This window comes from Haliaeetus albicilla, chromosome 8, assembly GCF_947461875.1.
Source record: "Haliaeetus albicilla chromosome 8, bHalAlb1.1, whole genome shotgun sequence".
Classification (NCBI taxonomy): domain Eukaryota; kingdom Metazoa; phylum Chordata; class Aves; order Accipitriformes; family Accipitridae; genus Haliaeetus; species Haliaeetus albicilla.
The window spans coordinates 5,261,250-5,280,283 of NC_091490.1; the positions used below are offsets into that span (position 1 = coordinate 5,261,250).

At 42.7% G+C, this 19,034-nt stretch overlaps 1 protein-coding gene across 12 annotated transcripts in view; it reads left to right on the forward strand.

Moving 5' to 3' along the window:
* Nucleotides 1–19,034, forward strand: part of DAB1 (DAB adaptor protein 1) — a 471,933-nt gene that overhangs the window by 288,738 nt on the left and 164,161 nt on the right. For 2 of the 12 annotated variants that reach the window (XM_069788619.1, XM_069788623.1), the window contains exons 1-2: nucleotides 16,323–16,665; nucleotides 18,083–18,144. The exons of 7 other annotated variants lie outside the window; for them this stretch is intronic. The gene's annotated coding sequence lies outside the window, so the exon portion shown is untranslated. Of the gene's footprint in view, nucleotides 1–16,322; nucleotides 16,666–17,963; nucleotides 18,145–19,034 lie in introns of those variants that run through there. 3 more of the 12 variants (XM_069788617.1, XM_069788622.1, XM_069788618.1) reach the window with 2 other exon arrangements.

Consider the following 19,034-nt stretch of genomic DNA (forward strand, 5'->3'; position numbering starts at 1 on the left):
CTTCCAGACAGTAGTGAAGCGGGCAATGGTACACCAGAAGGGTATAATATATTTCCAACAGCTTGCAAGACTTTATGTAAGCTTGTAGCAAGAGCACTGACTGGAAAATGATAGAACCATCTTGATGACATCCCTCCACCAAGTACAGATCTGGAATAACAGAAGACAGAAGGGCTTGTTCTGAAGTCAATAACCAATTTTGTTTGCTTTGTTTAAAAAATTGCTTTTTAAACAGTGAACAATTTTGCATGAGACAAGCACTGAGGAAAATGACAAGTTACTGTTTCTGTTGAAAGATTAATTTAATTTACATTCAGTTTGAAATTAAAATATTGAGTTAATATACATTTAAAACGTACTGTTACCAGGAACCAGCTCAGAGGCAGTGCTTTACTGTTTTTGTAGAAAGTGTTTATAATCTAATTAAGAAATAATTAAAAAAACCCACAACACAAGAAAGCTAGAGGTAAATGGTCAACGAGAGTAGACAAAATTTCAGACTGTGTTTGCAGTCAACCTGTGACAAGAAGGGAAAGTTTGGGCAACGCTAAGGGAATTACTCTTTCCTACAAACCCATTTACGGCCAGATTTGTTCCAATCTGCTATGGTGATTTATTTTTTTTGCGCTCCTCAAAATACAGTCTGCATAATGCTAACAAACCATAGAACTTCGAAGCCCATTAACGGTGTAAATGAGGAATGTGGCCAGAAGAATCAAAAGCTGGTTTTGACATGCTTGGTTTTATAAACAATAATTAATTTGTTGTGCATAGACCTGCCTGTGCAAAAGCTGCTATTAGAAGAGTTTCTGTTCTTCGCTCACCCACAAGCTGTGGAAGGACCTGTGTGGCAGCCTTGCTCTGACTCCATCTGTCCCTTCATCACTGTATCCCCATTGCAGCTTTCAGGCACGTGTGCCTTTCTCACCATGCTTTTCTCTGCCAGACTTCCCTACCCCATCTCCTTTTGTTCTCATCTCATTAGGTTACCTAATAATGCTCTTTTTCTTCATTCAGAAACCATGAATTAGAATAATAAACTTGTTGCTATCAAAATATGTGTTTCCAGGCTCCCTTCCAGCCAAAGACCGTATCAACTGTTTAGATGATGGGTTCCTCAGGGTACAGGTCCTCCTGACCTACTTTTATTCAATATCTAATAGGACAAACTCATAGCAGGCCTTTGGGTTTTGAAGCCAAAACTTCTGTACTTTTTTGTAGTGTATGGGTTACACGTTCAAAATTCCTCAATGCAAGCATATATAAAGTGCATGCTTAGGTGAAAAAAGTTATGCCAGAACCTCTGCCTTTGATTTTATAGCAATTATTTGAGAATGCAAGCTATGTGAAGACTTCCTTTCCATACTTATACCTTTAAAGGGATACAGAACATCTAAAGTGGTGATTAATATATACAAAATTACATAACTTCAACACTATGGATAAGACTTGACATAGAGTCTGCATTCATCAAGAGCAAATAAATAACTATTGTAAAAAGACCTATAAAGAAATCCTTTTTCTCTTGATCTTTTAATGGAGACATAAGTTAATAAACCCTGTTAAAATGTAAACATATTTTGTGAGCTATTATTCAGAAGTCTTGATGGCTTTTAACTTCAGGATTTTTGAAAGTCTTTCAAATACAGTCCATTCTTTATGAACCATAGCTTCTCATGTCCTGAGATGAAGCCTAAAAAGACAACAGTGATTGCATGCTCTATAAAGATTCAGAGGGAAAAGGCTGAGAAAAGAATAGTATGATTGTACTTCTTTGCCACTGCAGCGAGTAATGCAGATTGTATTTTCAAAAAGGGGGGGAAAAAGTTTTGGCAGGCTTCACTAGAATAAGCAATTTAAAAGCTATCACGGAACTATCTTACCAAAAAGACTGTTTTTAATTATGCTTATGATAGTAGGATGAAGTAATATAAACAAGAAAACAGTTTGATCAGATTGGGCAGATTCTTACACAGTTGAATCTGTTGTGAGGTGATCCAACGGGAACTAATTTTCCTGCAGTGTAAGTTATGTTTATTGTACATTATCCCCATGCTGTATCATGTACCTCATATATTTTGCTTTATGGGACAAATCAGATAACAGTTTAAGGCTGAGTGGTAGCTGACTATATATATTCCTAGCTAGTTAAACTGCTGGTTGTCAATGGGCATCTTTCATGTGAAAGGCAATTTCAAGGGGATGAGATTCTATCTAACAGAAGTACCTCAAGTACATTTTTATACATGCTCACACACAGTATTTATTTCATAGCTATCTATGCAGAAGATAGATGTGAAAGATACAATTACTGAAAATCCCTCAACCTGCTTGTGTCATGTGATTTTTTTTGGCTCAAAGAAAGGTTTCAAATGATTGTCCCTTACACAAAAATGATAAAAATGATCTTGTTTTTTTTATAAATGCAGTTTTGTCTATTCTTCAATTTCATGTTCTGGAGAGGATTTCATAGTACATGTGCAAATGTTTGTTTATATTTGATACCCAACAAGCAGTGTGACAATTACCAATTCTTGCTAAATAAATTCCAGCAAAGAGATAATAGTAGATTTTGGTTACTTTATGGCTTCTAAGTTTAAAAGAATTCATCAAAATTAAAAAAATACTAATTGGATGTCTTTATGGCTTTTCTGTACACGTTGCATTGAATGTTGAGAAACCAACAAATGTATTTACAGAATAAAAAGGTTGTCTTATAAAGAGAAAATTGGCTGAAAGAAATAATCTTTAATACGTATCTATGGTGACATTGAAAATGTGAGGTTGTGATGTTATGAGAGTTATGTTGTTTACTCTGTTATATTGATATAAAATTATATTGATCATATTAACTTTTGTATTTAAAATGTTATCCCTCCTGGCTATTGATAGATGCAATATCTTTCTTTTTTTAATTTTCTGTTCTTCATATAAAGGGATGAAAATGGGGCAATGCCTATTCCAGTTCAACTGCCTTGAGACACTTCTGTATGGATTTTGTGTGCCTTCCAGAATAATAATAGTAACAAACTTTCAACCAAATCTGTAAGGGCAAGATAGTTGATAATTATTAACTGCACATTCCTTTCAAGTTTCTCAGCGTGCTTTACCAACACTGACTCAAAGCTCATAGTGTGTCTTGAGGTAGCTGTAAATACTCCCATACCCAGCAGAATAATGGAGACAGAAGACAATATGAGAGGTTTTTAGATGCTTAATGCATACTGATTTAGATAACATTAAACACTTCTAAAAGTTAGATGTTAAACACTTAAAAGTTAGGCCTTACTGTGTTTTCCCAGGGTCCTTTGTAAAGTGAGGAATATAGCCTACATCTTCTATGGGGACTTTGTTTATAATTTCTTATGGTCCCTTTGTGCAACAGAAGGAAAGTTCACTGCAGCAAGAGCACAACTAGGATGCTGTGGCCTGCAAACTGGTTGTCAAAAACAAGGCTGTTTCAAAGCTGCCCAAATATAAAAAAAGAGGCGATGAATTGAAAGCTTGACATTCTCCTCTGTTTCTTTGGGAAAAGATCTTAAAGTACAGTAACATAAACAATATCTTTTTTTCCTACTATTTTAAAGTGATAGATATGCTGGTTCATGAGCAGTATTTTTCCACATGTATATCCAATACTGCAGATATGTTTTCCTCCTAAGCTTATTCTATAACCCCATCCTACTCTGCATTCTGTAATTGTACTGATCCATACCATACTGTTTTTTTTCCCAGCTGACCTTTGCTTTTCACTGACATTTGCAAAATATGACTAAATGAAACCAGACTAAATAGATGTTAACAGCAAAATCTTTTTGCTGCTCTTCTTTCTATTAAAAAAAAATAATCTATTTTCTGAAACTGCAGAACGTGAGGACAAATGCAAAAGTTCAGATGTTTGTTCTTACTACACACTACATCCAAATGCAATTAAAGTCATTGACCACTTGTTTATTTTTATGTGCTGATTTACACAAATCTATTCAAAGTAATGAGAAGCCCAGCTGGTACAAATCATTACCAAATGCCTTTCATAGCCACCTTTAGCTGGAGAACATTTGTTCTATGTTAACTGAGAACAAACTGTTTGAAATCGTGCTGGAGTCTCTCAGAAGTATTAGACACAAGTTTATCAACTGTTTTGAAAGGAAAAATTAATTTACCTGCTTCCCTATTGCCAGATGTGCGTTCTGACAGGTTGTGGTACAACAGATCATAGTGTCTCAATGCAGTGCCCCAGCTTTTGGGTGGAGGGGACATTTTCTTGCTGGGTAAAGCAACCTTGGCAGCAGAAGCTGCTCAACAACCTATTTATTAGTATCTGTACTCCTCCCCTGCTGTTATATTAATATAATGAATTGTTCACAGGTGCTTCAAATGAGGTTTAGATGATCACTGGGAGCTTTGTTACTCAAACAAGCCAAATTGAAAAGAGCAGATGCAACAGTCCCCTAGCAAAAGTACAAAGTATGACTTAATGAAGGTCATTTTGCACATTTTGGCCTTGGTGACCCTAAGAACAATCAGACTGTCGTTATTTTACTGTTTCTAGACAGAAAGGTGATTGCTTCTTGCCCACTTGCCTTGATTTTTTTTTTAGTTGTCTTTATTACATCATTGGGAACTCTTAATTGCATCTAATCCTACTCGCTTTTAGCTAAAATGAGATAGTTCCCATATGATTGTTGTTAAACTGTGCTCTAAGTCATATTTGAGCTTTAATGCTCTTTTGTGTGGCAATGTTTAAATCACAATGAGTATTCAAACACTAGGCTAGGTGAATAGGTAGTAAAATGGACACTCTCAGCTGGGTATGCAGACAAGGTAAAAGAAAAGAGTTAGTGGTCATGCCAGATGCATGACCTGAATGCTTCCTACAGCTAGTATTTGTACTGTCCAAAGCTTGCAGTTTTCTTCTCTTTCCTTCTTTTGTGGCAAATACAGAGAAACTAACAAACTGCCATTATCCCAGAAAGGCCTGTGTATGCAATTAGCTTTGTAAATGTTGATTTACTGGTCTACAAGGTCTCTTCAAAGGCCATGCATGATGTGAAAGAGCTGCAGTCCCTGGAAGATGAGGTCTGTGTCGTAGATGCGTCGTTCTGAAGTGAAGGTGTCAGCCTAGCAGTTGGCAGAGACCTGGGTCCTTCCCCCTGGCTTTGACACAGATTTCACTGGAATTTTGGAGACAAACTCACTTATGTCCTATGCCTTCTTTCCTTATTATGGTAACAGGGATGAGGATGTTTTCTGACTAGCCTTTTCAGCTGTGTTTATGCATTTTTGAGATAAGGCTTTTCTCTTGCTTTATGTCTTACACTGCTCACCATAAAGGGATTCTGGTCTCAGCTGAAGCCTCTAGGGGCTATAATAATTGCAATAAAAGTGAAGGCTACTGTACCCAAAGAGCCAGTTAATGCCTCCCTCCCCCCAAATTGAAAAGAGAAGAGGCTCTTTTCCTTCCCTTTTTTAGATGTTTAAAGGGAATGCACTAAGGTCACAATGTGCATCAAAGGCCTATCTTTGCATCACTTGACTATCCACTTGGCAAGCTCTCTAATGTGTATACTTTGATAGTTCAGTGACAGATATCACCAAGGAGAAAGGACAGCATTTTAACCTTGAGTACACATTGCAGGAGAAAATTACACAGGGACAGAAAAACCCTGTACAACTCCTGTGCAATGAGCCGAAGAAAAAGATCTTCATTGAGCTTTTTATCTAGAGAGGGTTTTGGAAGGAGCTGCCAAATGCTGTTGTTTTGTAAGAGGGGGTTTATAGTGTGTTCGTTCTGGCTGCAAGTGGTCAGTGATGGAGTTACCAACAGGATGCCATTCCTGCCAGCAAATATTGCCAATGAGAGTGAAATTACAGTGTAAACGTGGGCACAATATTCTTTGTTCTGCCCAGAAGAGACATCAGTTTTGTTCTTTCTCCAACAGTGTACATCCTTCTTTGCTCCAACAGGACATAGTGTATTCAAGATTAGATACAACCTAACTCTTGGGTGGGTTTTAGTGTAAAAGATGTGTATTTGGATGGTTTTCTGGCTTGTGCCTTGCTAGACTTTGTTTATAAAAGTTTACACTGGACTCCTGGGGTAGGTGTTTCTTTCATGCTTATTGGGCTTTATGGCAGAGTCCACAGAGTGGAGCACAGAAGTAATTGTTGAATTCAACCATGAAAACTGCTATTACTTGGTTTCTCTGTGACATCTGTTACATCCTGTTGTGCATGTGATGAGAGGTAGATTTTGTTTCATTTTGAAATCTGTTGGTGAGCTTGAATAGTATCTGAAATAGTTGATGGCTCATCAAAACACACAGAAAATGCTTCCTGAGCTCAATGCAAATAATCTTCTGAAGGTGTAGCAAATTAGTGTTCTATAGAGAGAGGGGTTCATTTTCCAGACTATGTTAGAGGCAAAGCAGTGAGTAGGTGTGTCAGACAAACTGCAAAAACCCTCATGGATTAGAAAAGGAAGATGTTAATAGAATAGGAAAAGCGGGAAAGTGGATTTATGGCTACCTGGACACAAATGTTAGGAACTTCTAGTTTCATTTACTGGTGCTGTTTAATTTCAGCAGATTTTCCCATGAACTCTACTTTCTCCAATCCAAGCCATGCTCGTGTCTTCACGGGAGATTATATACCAAGCACAAATATGGACAGCGATACGCAGGACTGGAGCATATGTTACTACAGATCTGAAGTTAACATAAGGGCATGAGGCTGAGGAAGCTGCATGCTTCCATTGGTCACACTCCTGTAGCTGTGAGTTTTACAGCACTCTTTCTTCCTCATCAACAGGCCAGATGGATCTAGTCTTGCTTACCACCCACTCCTGAGCTGTATTATTTATTGACATTTGTCAGTCCCAAGCACTTACATTTCAACGGAAGGTAACCATTCAGTTGAATGCTATAGATCTTTTGTAATGCTATAGATCTTTTGTAATCTGTTACCTATTTAATCAAATTTGGATTCTGTTCCTTGCTAAAGACCATGTCTATGATGTATTTGAAGTCCAGAGTGAACATGCTTGCATGTTCAAAAGCCTTGTTTTTTTAAAGTATATGGATTTTTCCCTGCTCTGAAAGCTGACAAACATCTTGGTGTTCTTGTTCAAATTTATTTTTATGTTGTGGAAACAAACTTCATTGTAAAGGGAGATACACTTAGGCAGATGTTGATGAGAAATGAAGGAATCAGAAAGGAATGGGTTATTCAGCTTAACAATAACTTGGATTTCTTTTTATTCTGTACATAACCTTGATTTCATGTAACTTCTTCTGTGGATACCGATGCTGCTGTTTTTGTCAGTTTTGCTAGAGGGTGGCATACAGATTCAGTCTTTGATGCACAATATATGTGAAAGTAAGCCTTCTGAAAGTTGCAATAGCGCGTGCTTAGCATGTAAAACTGGAACTTGGCCCTCATATTGGGTTGAAGGGGTGCCATTGTATTCTCTGGTTTGTTGAGTGTTATCCTGATTTGGAGAAATACCACCTTAGACCGAGAAACCACATATCTGAAAAACTGTCATGTCTTCTATGTATATGCTGCATAGTTTCAAACTGAGCCTTAAGCATATGACAACCATCAGTCTTTTAAAAAATCTCATTTGTTAACCATCTTTGAAATTACCCTGTTTTTGTGGCAGCGGCTGAGGACTCCAAAACTGTGTTGTATAGGTTCTGTCTTGGTTCTGTCATAATTTCCTTTTGAATGTGAGTAAGAAAGCCAGGAAAGCCAGTGACATAGACATTTAGGAACCTAAGGTACCATTTAGGAACATTTAGGTACCATTAAACAGTTTTATTCTATAGAAAAATAGTATGCATTTGAGATGTTTTGTTAAACCTCTGTGTTTTGTCTCAGGCTAATGTTATAATCTCTTTCAAGTGGAAGATTGTCTTTTTAGATAGACAGTAAAACCCCTTTAGAAATGAAGCCCTGATATAGTTGACACCTATAAATTTATTACAAAATAAAAATACTTCAAACATCCTTCATTTAAATTGTTATTTGAAGATTTGTATTTTTGCATTGAGTTGCTATGGTGGCACTTGCAATTTACATTTCTGCCTGGAAAGCTTAAAGAGAAAAAAATATGAATACCGAACGTCAGAAAGTAATGATTTGTCAAGTTTTGAAATGTACTACAGAAATATCAACTTAGGCAAATATGTTTGGATGAACTCTGGCATGCTGCCCAGAGTTGAGGTTTCCAGACTTGTGCACACCTTCACTGTGCAAAGTGCCTGGGGACTGGGAGCTCCAGGGTCCAGCCTCCTTGCTGGACAAAGAGAAAACGGACATCCCAGGAGCTACTTTTACCTGTATGTTAACTTCATGGTGTGTCATAGGGGTCCCAGAAGCACAGAGATCTTGTACTTGAACTGCAGGTGTTAGCCCTGGCAGTTGTTTACTGTTGAGCCACATACATGGAAGTCTTGAGTTCATAAGCAAGTGAACCACCCTCACATAATTCCTCAGTCCTTGGCTTCAGTGTGCTCCACAGCCTGAAGGGTGGATGAGCTTTGGGGATGGTCCCATTAGTGTCAGTTCCACTTCTGTCATGAAGGAGCAGTGGCAAATCAGTCAATAATCAGCAGCTGTTGAAGAGGGATTATATCTGCGTTCAGAAATGCTGATGTTGGTTCTGAAATGGCAAAAGAAAACATTTATGCTTTGGTACCCATGAGCTAGACTGAGAGGCTGAACACTCAGAAACGTAACGAGAGGGTAAAAGGAAGGGTCAGGATCGTAGATAGTTGTGATGGGTTGACCCTGGCTGGACGCCAGGTGCCCACCAAAGCCGTTCTATCACTCCCCCATCCTCAGCTGGACAGGGGAGAGAAAAATATAACAAAAAGCTTGCGGGTCGAAATAAGGACAGGAGAGATCATTCACTAATTACCATCACGGGCAAAACAGACTCAGCTTACGGAAAATTAGCTCACTTTTTATTACAAATCAGCCAGAGTAAGGTAAATGAGAAATAAAACGAAATCTCAGAACACCTTCCCTCCACCCCTCCCTTCTTCCCGGGCACAACTTCACTCCCGGATTTCTCCACCAAGCCCCCCCAGCGGCACAAGGGGGACAGGGATGGGGTTTACGGTCATCACATGCTATTTTCTGCCGCTTCACCTCCTCAGGGCGAGGGCTCATCACACTCTTCCCCTGCTGCAACGTGGGGTCCCACCCACGGGAGACAGTCCTCCACGAACTTTCTCCAACGTGGGCCATTCCCACGGGCTGCAGTTCTTCACGAACTGCTCCAGCATGGGTCCTTTCCATGGTGTGCAGTCCTTCAGGCACAGACTGCTCCAGCGTGGGTCCCCCACGGGGTCACAAGTCCTGCCAGAAAACCTGCTCCGTGGGCTCCTCTCTCCACAGATCCGCAGGTCCTGCCAGGAACCTGCTCCAGCGCAGGGTTCCCACGGGGTCACAGCCTCCTTCAGGAACCCACCTGCTCCGGCGTGGGGTCCTCCACGGGCTGCAGGTGGATATCTGCCCCACTGTGGACCTCCCTGGACTGCAGGGGGACAGCCTGCCTCACCAGGGTCTTCACCACGGGCTGCAGGGGAATCTTCGCTCCGGCGCCTGGAGCATCTCCTCCCCCTCCTTCTGCACTGACCTTGGTGTCCACAGGCTTGTTTCTCTTACATGTTCTCACTCCTCTCTCCAGTGGCTGTTTTCCCCGTCCCAACTTTTTTTTTCTTCTTAAAAATGTTATCACAGAGGTGTTACCACTATCACTGATTGGCTCAGCCTTGGCCGGCGGCGGGTCCATCTTAGAGCCAGCTGGTATAGGCTCGCTCTCTCTCGAACACAGGGGAAGCTTCCAGCAGCTTCCCACAGGAGTCACCCCTGTAACCCCCCCCGCTACCAAAACCTTGCCACATAAAACCAATACAATAGTAAAGGCAAAGAACTGTACAAGTTACTATTTATACAATAGATTTTTAAGATGTATTATTATTAAAAGGAAAATGATTAAAAATCAATTTCATACTTTCAAAGACAGTTTTATATAGCAGTGGGCTCAAGTAACTTGAAAGTGGGCTTAGCAAGTTTCAAAGGAAACTGTTAGGAATCTTCGCATGCCTAACAGAAATAACACATTAAATCTTACTTGAAAACGCCTTGTTCAGCTAGTGCTCGTAATACCATGCTGAGGGCATTTTTCACGATGAGTCTGAGGTTAAGAAAAACACCTACTGAATAACTAGTGCCACTTACTTCAGCACTTGAGTTTTCCTCAGAGGTCTTCTCTCCAATTACTGACCAGATCCAGTGATATTTAACTTATCAGATCTGACAAGAGCTGAACCCAAGGTAGAATGACTGCTTAAACATTTATTTGTGTCAATGACAAGTTTAAAACTCTCTGCTTTGTCTAAATATTTAAAGGAAATATAAAGAGGAAAATGTAATGTGACGTAAGAGGAAATGACAAACAACCTTACTTGTTGAGGACATTCGCTACACGCAATTGCTGTCTTCTGAATACCTGTTATTTTGGCAGAAATTGAGGGGAATGCAGTCCTAAATATCATGCTTGTCTGTCTCTTTTTAACAAAAATGATTTTTGCAATGGCAAGTGGATCTTTTGCTGTCAAAATCATGGAATATGACAACAGCCAAGATCTTTAGGGATCTCTGAGTCTGAAGTTTTTGATTGTAAAGCTAACATCTGAAAATGAAGAAATAATGAAGATAAATACATACTTAGTAAAAAGAATTTGCAGCACTGTCCAAATCAGAGAGCTTATACATGTTGACTACTTCTTAAAGTAGACTGCATCTTAAGAGCAAGCTGCAATAAGCTTTCTTCTTGGAGAAGCGGACAGTTTAAAACAAAATCTCCAAACCCCCTTTTACTGTCTAATTCAGAATAAAGGCAAATTTCAAAATTCTCTATAATGCAGATCTGTATTTTCCATGGGTAAATAGATTTTTCTATAGTAAATACACATTTTTCCATAGTAGATACCCTTAGCTGTCAGTTTATGTGTGTTTAAACTAGTATACTTTCCAAAGTAATACGGAACATGTGGGCTTTCAGTATATAAGAGATGCTGAAAATTTTCTTCATCTGTGAACTTTTCCTAGAAAAGAGCTTATTTAATTCAGAGATTTCTCTATGTGGATCATCAGTGATGTCTGGGGGGGGGATGAGAGAACAATGGAATTCAGAATGTGTGCATATATCATGCCTTTAGCAACACATTCTCTGTTGGAACCTGACACTTATGTTTGCAAAAGCAAACCCACTCTAAATTAGTTTGCAGTTAATTGGCTGTGAAGGGAAATGCACCTTGCCAAAAAGGATTTGAAATATGAAGCTGTTTGGATTTGTGAAGAAGTTGATCGCTGTACTTGAAGAATCACAGACTCTTTTATGGGCATCTGGGAAATAATGTGGTTCATAATCTCCAGTGCTTTTGCAAATTCCATTATTTGGCAAGACAGGCACCTACTTGCTGCCATCTACTTGAAGACAGATTTTAGAGGGGCAGTCTTAGAACGTATGTTGGAGCTGTTCATTTGAAGTTGAGGAAAGAGATTTCATTAGGGTTAGTTCAGTAATGTTTTGAATATGTGATGGAGAGTAACAGGAGCTAGCAGACACAACAATAAGATCTTTTTTCTATTTTTCCTCCTGGGACTGAAAAAGGAATGAATGGTCACGTGTAACAATGGTTACTGTCTGTGTAGTGTTATATGTCCTTGCATGTCTCTGTGGTCTTTCGAAATATTAGTGGAGAAAGTCTCATAGAAGGCCTGTGTGTAGAGATGGACATTAAGAAAAGTATAGTTGACTTATCCAAGGTCACACAACCAGTCAGTGACAGAGCTGGGATTTGAACCAAGCTCCTGAACCCTTTTTGCATGTCTAACTACAAGATTGTGCCATCTTTTTTGAGATACATGAAAGGAAGAGTCCCTTCTGTGACTAAGCTGTAATACAGTAGGAGCATACACAGGTATATCTTCAGAAACCAGTGATAAGTCTCTGGAACTTTCAAGACTTAATTTCATTTTCAATATTTTTATTTGCTGTTTTTTAAGAGATATCTGGGACTTTTCAGGATAATACATGTTTCACCAGATTGCACTGTGTGGTGAAGAATTATCATAACCTCTTCCTGATGTGCCACTGCCAGAAGATAGAGGGGCTTCTCATTTTCCATGAAGGATCACCACAATTCTTCTGCATAGATCTTTTTGATGGGCAAGAGTAGAGTTCAGCAACATGTTCTGTTCAGTCACCTATCAGCTGAGTAGGTATAAGTAGGTGAGAAAATATCCATAATAGATCTCTAGTGAACTGAAAGTGCTGAGTTTCTTCCCATTTGAGAAAATAGAGGATGAATACCAAATTGTGATTAATTCTGCTGAATGGCTAAGGAGCTAACTGTGTGGCTACAATGGTAAGAGATGGGCTACCATAGCTACTGATAATGCAGTAGGTATTATTTTCAGTCAGTGCCTAATTGCCTTAGAGAAACTTAGTAGACTGAAATCACTATTGTGTGAGGAACTATTCATGTAGAGTATCTCGAGAGTGATCAAGATGATCCTGCTGTGGGCTACAATATAGATCAGTAAATGTGAAGAGTGGTTTTGTGAGGAAGCTAACATTTTGAGAGCTCGATTGGCAAGGGATGGTCTGCACACTGTATTTTAGTAAGACTTTAATAGAAGAAATAATGGCTGATTCTCTTTTCAAATATTTGAATACCCACTCCAAAAATCACACTTGAATCAAGTAAAGTGTAGCAAATATTTTTTGCTGCTAGATTCTTCTAAAGCACCACCTGAAGTTCCTTCTTGAACAACGCTCAACATTTCTCTGTAACATTGTTTGGTAGCCCTTTATAATTACCACAGCTTGAGATATATGAATTAGTTTAATGAAAATAACACCTATATTCCACCTCAGAGAATGTTCAATTCTCATTAATACTAATGGTTGTTACACATGTGCACTGACAATAACCTTACAGGTTTTATGGCCTAGTGATTTACCATTTCTGCAAGATGATTCTAGTTTTACAGTGTGGATACTATCTTAGCATTTCATGTGAGAAACACATAGGCTTGCAGCTGGACAAAACCCAGTGGATTAAATAAAAGAAAACTTTCTTCTCCTTGGCCAAATAGAATGCTAAAAATTTCCATCATCAGAGCAGATTTTAGGAATGGAAGCTCTGGAGATCCATCTTGCAGCAAATGTTCCTCATTTGGGTCTGCTCTGAAAGGAAACCAGCTCCATTCTTAGCTTGTATGCCTAACCAGCGTTAGCTGATGCTGATTAACTTGCCTATGAGGTGAAAGCAGGAAGTTTTTTGAGTAACCTTTTCTTAGGGGGTCAGAAAACTTGACTCTGAATTATCAGTGAATTCACTTTCAATAATTACGCTGCAAATTATCCCTTATTTCCAGGTAAACGTTTTTGCTCTGTGCGGCACTTCTTATAGCGGTTTACTAGCAACTGCAGTTCTTATTGTAAATTGGGTAGTATAACAAATTACTTAAAATCCAGGTGTGCAGGTATCAGTAGTGGATCTTTTAATGTTATTTTGAGGCAATTCTTTAAACATTTTATGCAGTGCTCTTGGTTGTAACATTAAATTCATCCCTATCTCAACCAACGTGTACCAGAACACATAAATAGCTTATGATCATTGTCCCGTTAGCTCAAATCTAATCAAGAATTAAGAAGATAGTACTACTTTCCCTTCAGCTATTTTAGCAAGTACTAAGGGACTGACTGCTGCAGAGGTAACTATTCAACACATTGGAAAAATAGAGAACTACTTTTTTAGGTTCCTATCTTCAGCTCCTCTAGCTGGTTAGTGATTAGCGGAAATGACATCTTTGGCCTACAGTTCTTAATAAACAACTCTTAATGGTTTATCACTTAATCTGTGATGGTATAGTACATCATCAGAAAGGAGAATATAGGAATGTTGACTTTAAATAAGCTTTACAGATAAAGACAAAAAAAGGCTATGCCAATCATCACACCAAATTTCTTGCTCTTTTACATCTTGGTCATGTTTTTCACTAGGGACGAGGAACTGTGACCATATAAATGTTCTCATGTGAGAATTTGTGTTGCAAAGTTATGGCCTAAAAAATATTTTACATTAAAACAGAGCAGATTGCTTATGGCAACTCCTGCATAATGAAGGAACACAATGAAGAACTGCAGTTCATATTGCTCTTCAGGTCTGTTCTATTTTCATAGTTTTTTTTAAAAGTAGAAAATTGCATTGTATAATTACAAGTTCATTTGCATTCATATTACAAGCTCTGAGCTAGTACAGTCTTCTATATTTAAAAAATATTGTTAGCAAGTGTGACTTGCATCCATAAATTTCAGAAATGGGAATAAAGTTTACACTTATTCAAAGTTCCTTCTCTTCTTAGTCAAGAGCTAGGACCCTTCCTGTAAACTGCAGGACCTCAGGGAGGCCGGCAACATGGTAAATGCAACTTCATTTTATAGTGTAGTGGGCAGGGGTGTAGAGCACTTCATTTACTGTTTCCCCAACAGAAAAATATGCCTTTTGGGAACTGAGGATCACCACATTATATTGGACTTAATACTTATAGGCAAGCATAGCCACAGGTCATCTAGAGGATGCTGTCTATCATTTCCTAATGGAAGGCTGACTTCTGTTACTTTATTTTTTTCTTAAGTTCTTTGTCTTCCTGAGATGGCGAAAATCTCAGGAATAGGAAATATTGCTGCAATTAAGTTTACTACTAAGACTTGATTTTTTTAATCCACATTAGAATAAGTGGGTTCAATTGATAATCCTGCCTTTCATTTCTGTAATAAATGGAATTGAAGAAAACAGGTCTATCATAAAAGTCACCATTCCATCACCTACTTCTATAAATGTGGTATGACTTTTGAAGTACGTTTTTGTTAAATCATAAAGGTTATTAGATTACTTTATCTTTTATGCTTAGTACCTAATGTGCTATGGAAAGAATAATTGAGGAGGATGAAACTGAAAATGTTTGAGAATGTTACGAGATCTTTGCACACACTTTCAATCAATCTGTTTGCTCAGCCTTTCCCTCCGCTCTTGGATGGGTGCTCCCTGCCCCGTTAAGCACGTTGCCACATTGGTTCAGATCTCCTGCCTGTCAGTTGGAGGTAAAATAACCTGTGGACATCTTTCTACCTTGTGAGCATCTTGGTGATCGCTCCTTGACTGTCATCTCGAAGAGTGCACATCAGTAGTTAGGTATTTGCGTGCCCGGCATTAACATCTCGCTCATAATTTCTGATCAGATCGGATGCTCTGTAATGGTTTGAGCCTTCTTCCCTGTCAGCCAAAGGAGACGCTGCCACTCAGAGCCGGGAGGCGAATGAGATCTATCTGGAGGCTGCAAAAAGCTTTTCTTTTAGTCATTTCCCTCAGTTAGCTAGAGCAGAGCTGCTTTTATGCCTTGATTGGAGATAATACTAGTGAAATAGCAATAACCTCGCGAATGTACTTCTCTTCTGTATGTAAATCCTTTCAGGAAGTGCATGACAGACTCCGTTCTCTGTGGGTCTCCGTTTGTAAAGAAGCTGTTATCACAGAATAAGTTTAATGGGTCGTGAATTTTGTGTTGAAAGGAGAGTCTCTCTATGACTTCTGATCTGCCTGCAATAGACCTATTGGCTCGGCAGCAAGTGCATTAGGCTAAATATGCTTCCTCCATTGACTCTGAAGGTAACAGCCCTAAATGCCTCATTAAATTTTCATGGGTGACTGGGAGAAGCCATGAGAAAAAACACCACACTAGCAGCGGTCTGACGGCGAGCCCCCCGCCCCCCCTCAGCGTGCACCACACGGGCCGTGGGCCACCAGCTCCCGGGTGGGGGGGCCAGCCCGGCCACGGCCGCTCCCCTGCGGGCCCGGAGCCCCACGGCTGTGAGGAAGGGCCGGGGCGGGGTGGGGGGGGTGGGGAGACCGTGTTCGCGGCGCCGCGGCCGGGTTTCACGCGTGGGCAGGGGCCGGCGCGCCGCTCTCCCGCCCTGACTGACTGACTGACTGACCGCCCTCCTCCGCCCCCCGCCCGACGGGGAAGCCCCTTTCACCGACACCCCTAGGTGACCGCTGCCCTGGCCGCGGCTTGAGCACGGTGAGGCGGGAGCCGGGCGGCTGCGAAGGGGCAGGGCGGCGCTGAGGGGAGTTGGGCGGCGGGGCCGCCAGCCGCTCCCTCACACCACGGTTGCCCCCGAGGCGAGTGACAGGTTGGGGGGCGAGCGGGCGCGCCGTCCTCCCCCCAGCCCTGAGCGGGAAGAGCCCAGCCAACCCCCCCCTCCGGCTCCCATCCCGCCCCGGCCGTCCGCCTTCTCCCTGCCCAGCTGCACCAACGGCGCCGAGATCCCCAGCCCTGGGAGAGGAGGAGGAGGAGACCGACCCCTCAGCAGCAGCAGCTTCCCTCCGCCACACACCTCCCCTTTTCCCCTCCCTCTGGCCTCAGCGCCGCACTGGCGGGGGCCGGAGAGGGCAGGCAACGCGGGAAGGCGGCTCTCCCAGCATGGGCGAGCCATGTGTATCCTAAGGAATAACAGCAGCTGCTGCGCCCACGATGGGGAGCAGAGGAACGCGAGGAGGAGAGGGCTCGCTGGGGCAGGTGAGGGCGCCGGCTCCCTTCTCCCTTCGGCGGCCAGGGAGGGGGGGGGTGTGTGTGCCCGATCTCCGGGCGGGCGAGGCGGCAGGTGCGGCTGGGGGGGCAGCGAGCGGGGCGGACGGCTGCGCCCCGGGGTGCGTTGGTCCCTCGTGTGAGGGGAGAAGCCCCTCTCCCCGCAGAGGGAAGGGGAGGGCAGCTGCTCTCCGGGGGAAGTTGGGGGGGGGGGGGGGGTTGCCCGTGTTTCCCCCCCCCCCCCCAGCTCTCTCCCGTCACCCGGAGCGGGGAAAGGGCTGAAATCTCCTGCGAGTCGCGGGAACTTGCCGGTTTGGAGGGGAGCGGGGTGCGCGGCTTTCCCTCTCACAGCCGAGTCGCGGGGCAGAGGCGGTCTCTCTCTCTCACCCCCCACCAGCCCGGACGCATTGTCCCCTGGCGGGGGCAAGGAAAAAAAAAAAAAAAAAAATCAAAGAGGGACCCACAGCCGCGATGCGGCTGCGGGATTTCCACAGCCGCGATCTCCCCCCCGCCCCGGCCGTGAGAGGCGCGCCGTGCCGGGGGGTCCGCGGGGCTGCCCGTGCTGGGCGTGCAGCCGCTCCGCTCCGCTTCGAGTAGCTTCAGCCGCTGCCGCCCGCCAGCTGGAAGCGCCGGTTGCACCTTCGGTCGCGGCTGTGCCCCGCTTCCCGCGGCGCGAAGCCGGGGCGGGGGGCGGAGGGAAGGCGTCCCCCCGCTGCCTGTCAGGGCCGCCAGGCAGCGGGCCCGGCTCCCCCCCCCACCCCGTCGCTCCCCCCCCGGCAGGGAGCCCGGCGGCGGGCTGGGCTGCGCCGTCGCTGCCTTCCCGGGGAAGGTGCAGCAGGGGCGGGAGGCGCCGCGCTGAGGAGCGGCGCCGAAATGGCGCCTGCAGCTGAGGGGCCGCTGGCCGGCGGCGGGACGCCAGCTCGCCCTCCCGAGCCGGGGGAGCTCCTCGGCAGCGCGGTGCTTGGGCCACAGGCCCTCCGCGGGAGCCGGCGGCTGGTCCTCGGCGAGGAGCTCCCCCCCCGCCTTCCAGCGGTGTGCGGCCAAGGAAGTGGGTGTGAAGCGGAGAGTTGCTGTGTGGGGTGCTGTGGGTTGACGTGCCTCTCCTCTACGGCGCTTACTTTGGGAAGAACGACAAACAAAAAAACCCCCTGTCTGAATGTTTCGGGTGCTTTTTTGTGTCTGAGCGTGGCCACCGAGTCACCAGGAACGTCTTAACAGGCACCCTTGAATGAGTTGAAGTTCAAAACGCGCTGCTCCTCGGCTGCCGTCCGCGGGAAGGTGCGCGCAGGGGCTCGCTGCCAGCCTGGATCAGGACAGTCGTGACAGATCCTGCAAGGACTGGCAGGGCAAGCACGGGACTGTAAACTCTCCGGGAGCCAGAGCCACCTCTTTCTTTTGTGTTTTGCAGGGTGTTTCACACCACGGGAGCTCATATTCATGACTGGCACATTTCAAACGCCTCTGTGAATGGTAAAATAGCGGGGTGGGGAACTGGGACCAGTATTCATCCGAACAGTAAATAACAAAACTTGTTTCTGATTTGGACAGTCGTGGAGCTTGCAGATGAGCGGAAAGTTTTTAATTTCCCTATGAACTTCTGTTTGATTGTACATTTCAAACCGGTTAATTTAATTTTTAGGTCTTTCCCCAAAGTAGTTTTAAAAGCAAAGTCCTTGGAACTCTTTGCCATTTGTCTAAATTCTGAATGCATGTCTGAAGCATTTAATCATGTTTATTGTTTTCAACCACTCAAACGGAATAAAAATTACTTATCGTTGATGAAGCTTATCTTGCAAGCTGTTTCACAGTATGTTTCCGTTGCAAGACACAGTGCTGTGTTGAACTACTGATGATTGTATTGTTTATTGTTCTTTCATTCTCCTCCCTACCCCCCCATAACGCCGGTATCAATCTGTTCCTTACTGCTATACTCAAAAATAATGGAAGAGCAAGTTTTCACCAGTTTGATATTTCTACTCCTATTTGAGATTTATATCTTTTATATTTGCTCTTAAGCTATATTTCGTTGAGTGTGCTAAAGGCAGCTGATATATTAAAAAAGGAATTAAGGCACAAAGCTAAACAGCGCTTTCAAACTCTTGAAATGAAACTGTAGGTGGAATTAGTGCTGGATTCACAGTCATTGTTTATTTATTTAGCTACATACATAACGCCTTCCTGAAACGTAAGATTCCTTGCCCCTTTGTCATTACCACTTTGTTTCATTACACATTTAAAATGCAGTATTCGCATTGGTCTAGAAGTTCAGATTTATTGTTTGGAGTGTTTTGATACAGATGCTGATCTTGGACTATATCTCATAGGTGGTTTTGCTGCACTTCAACAGTATCTCAGCACAG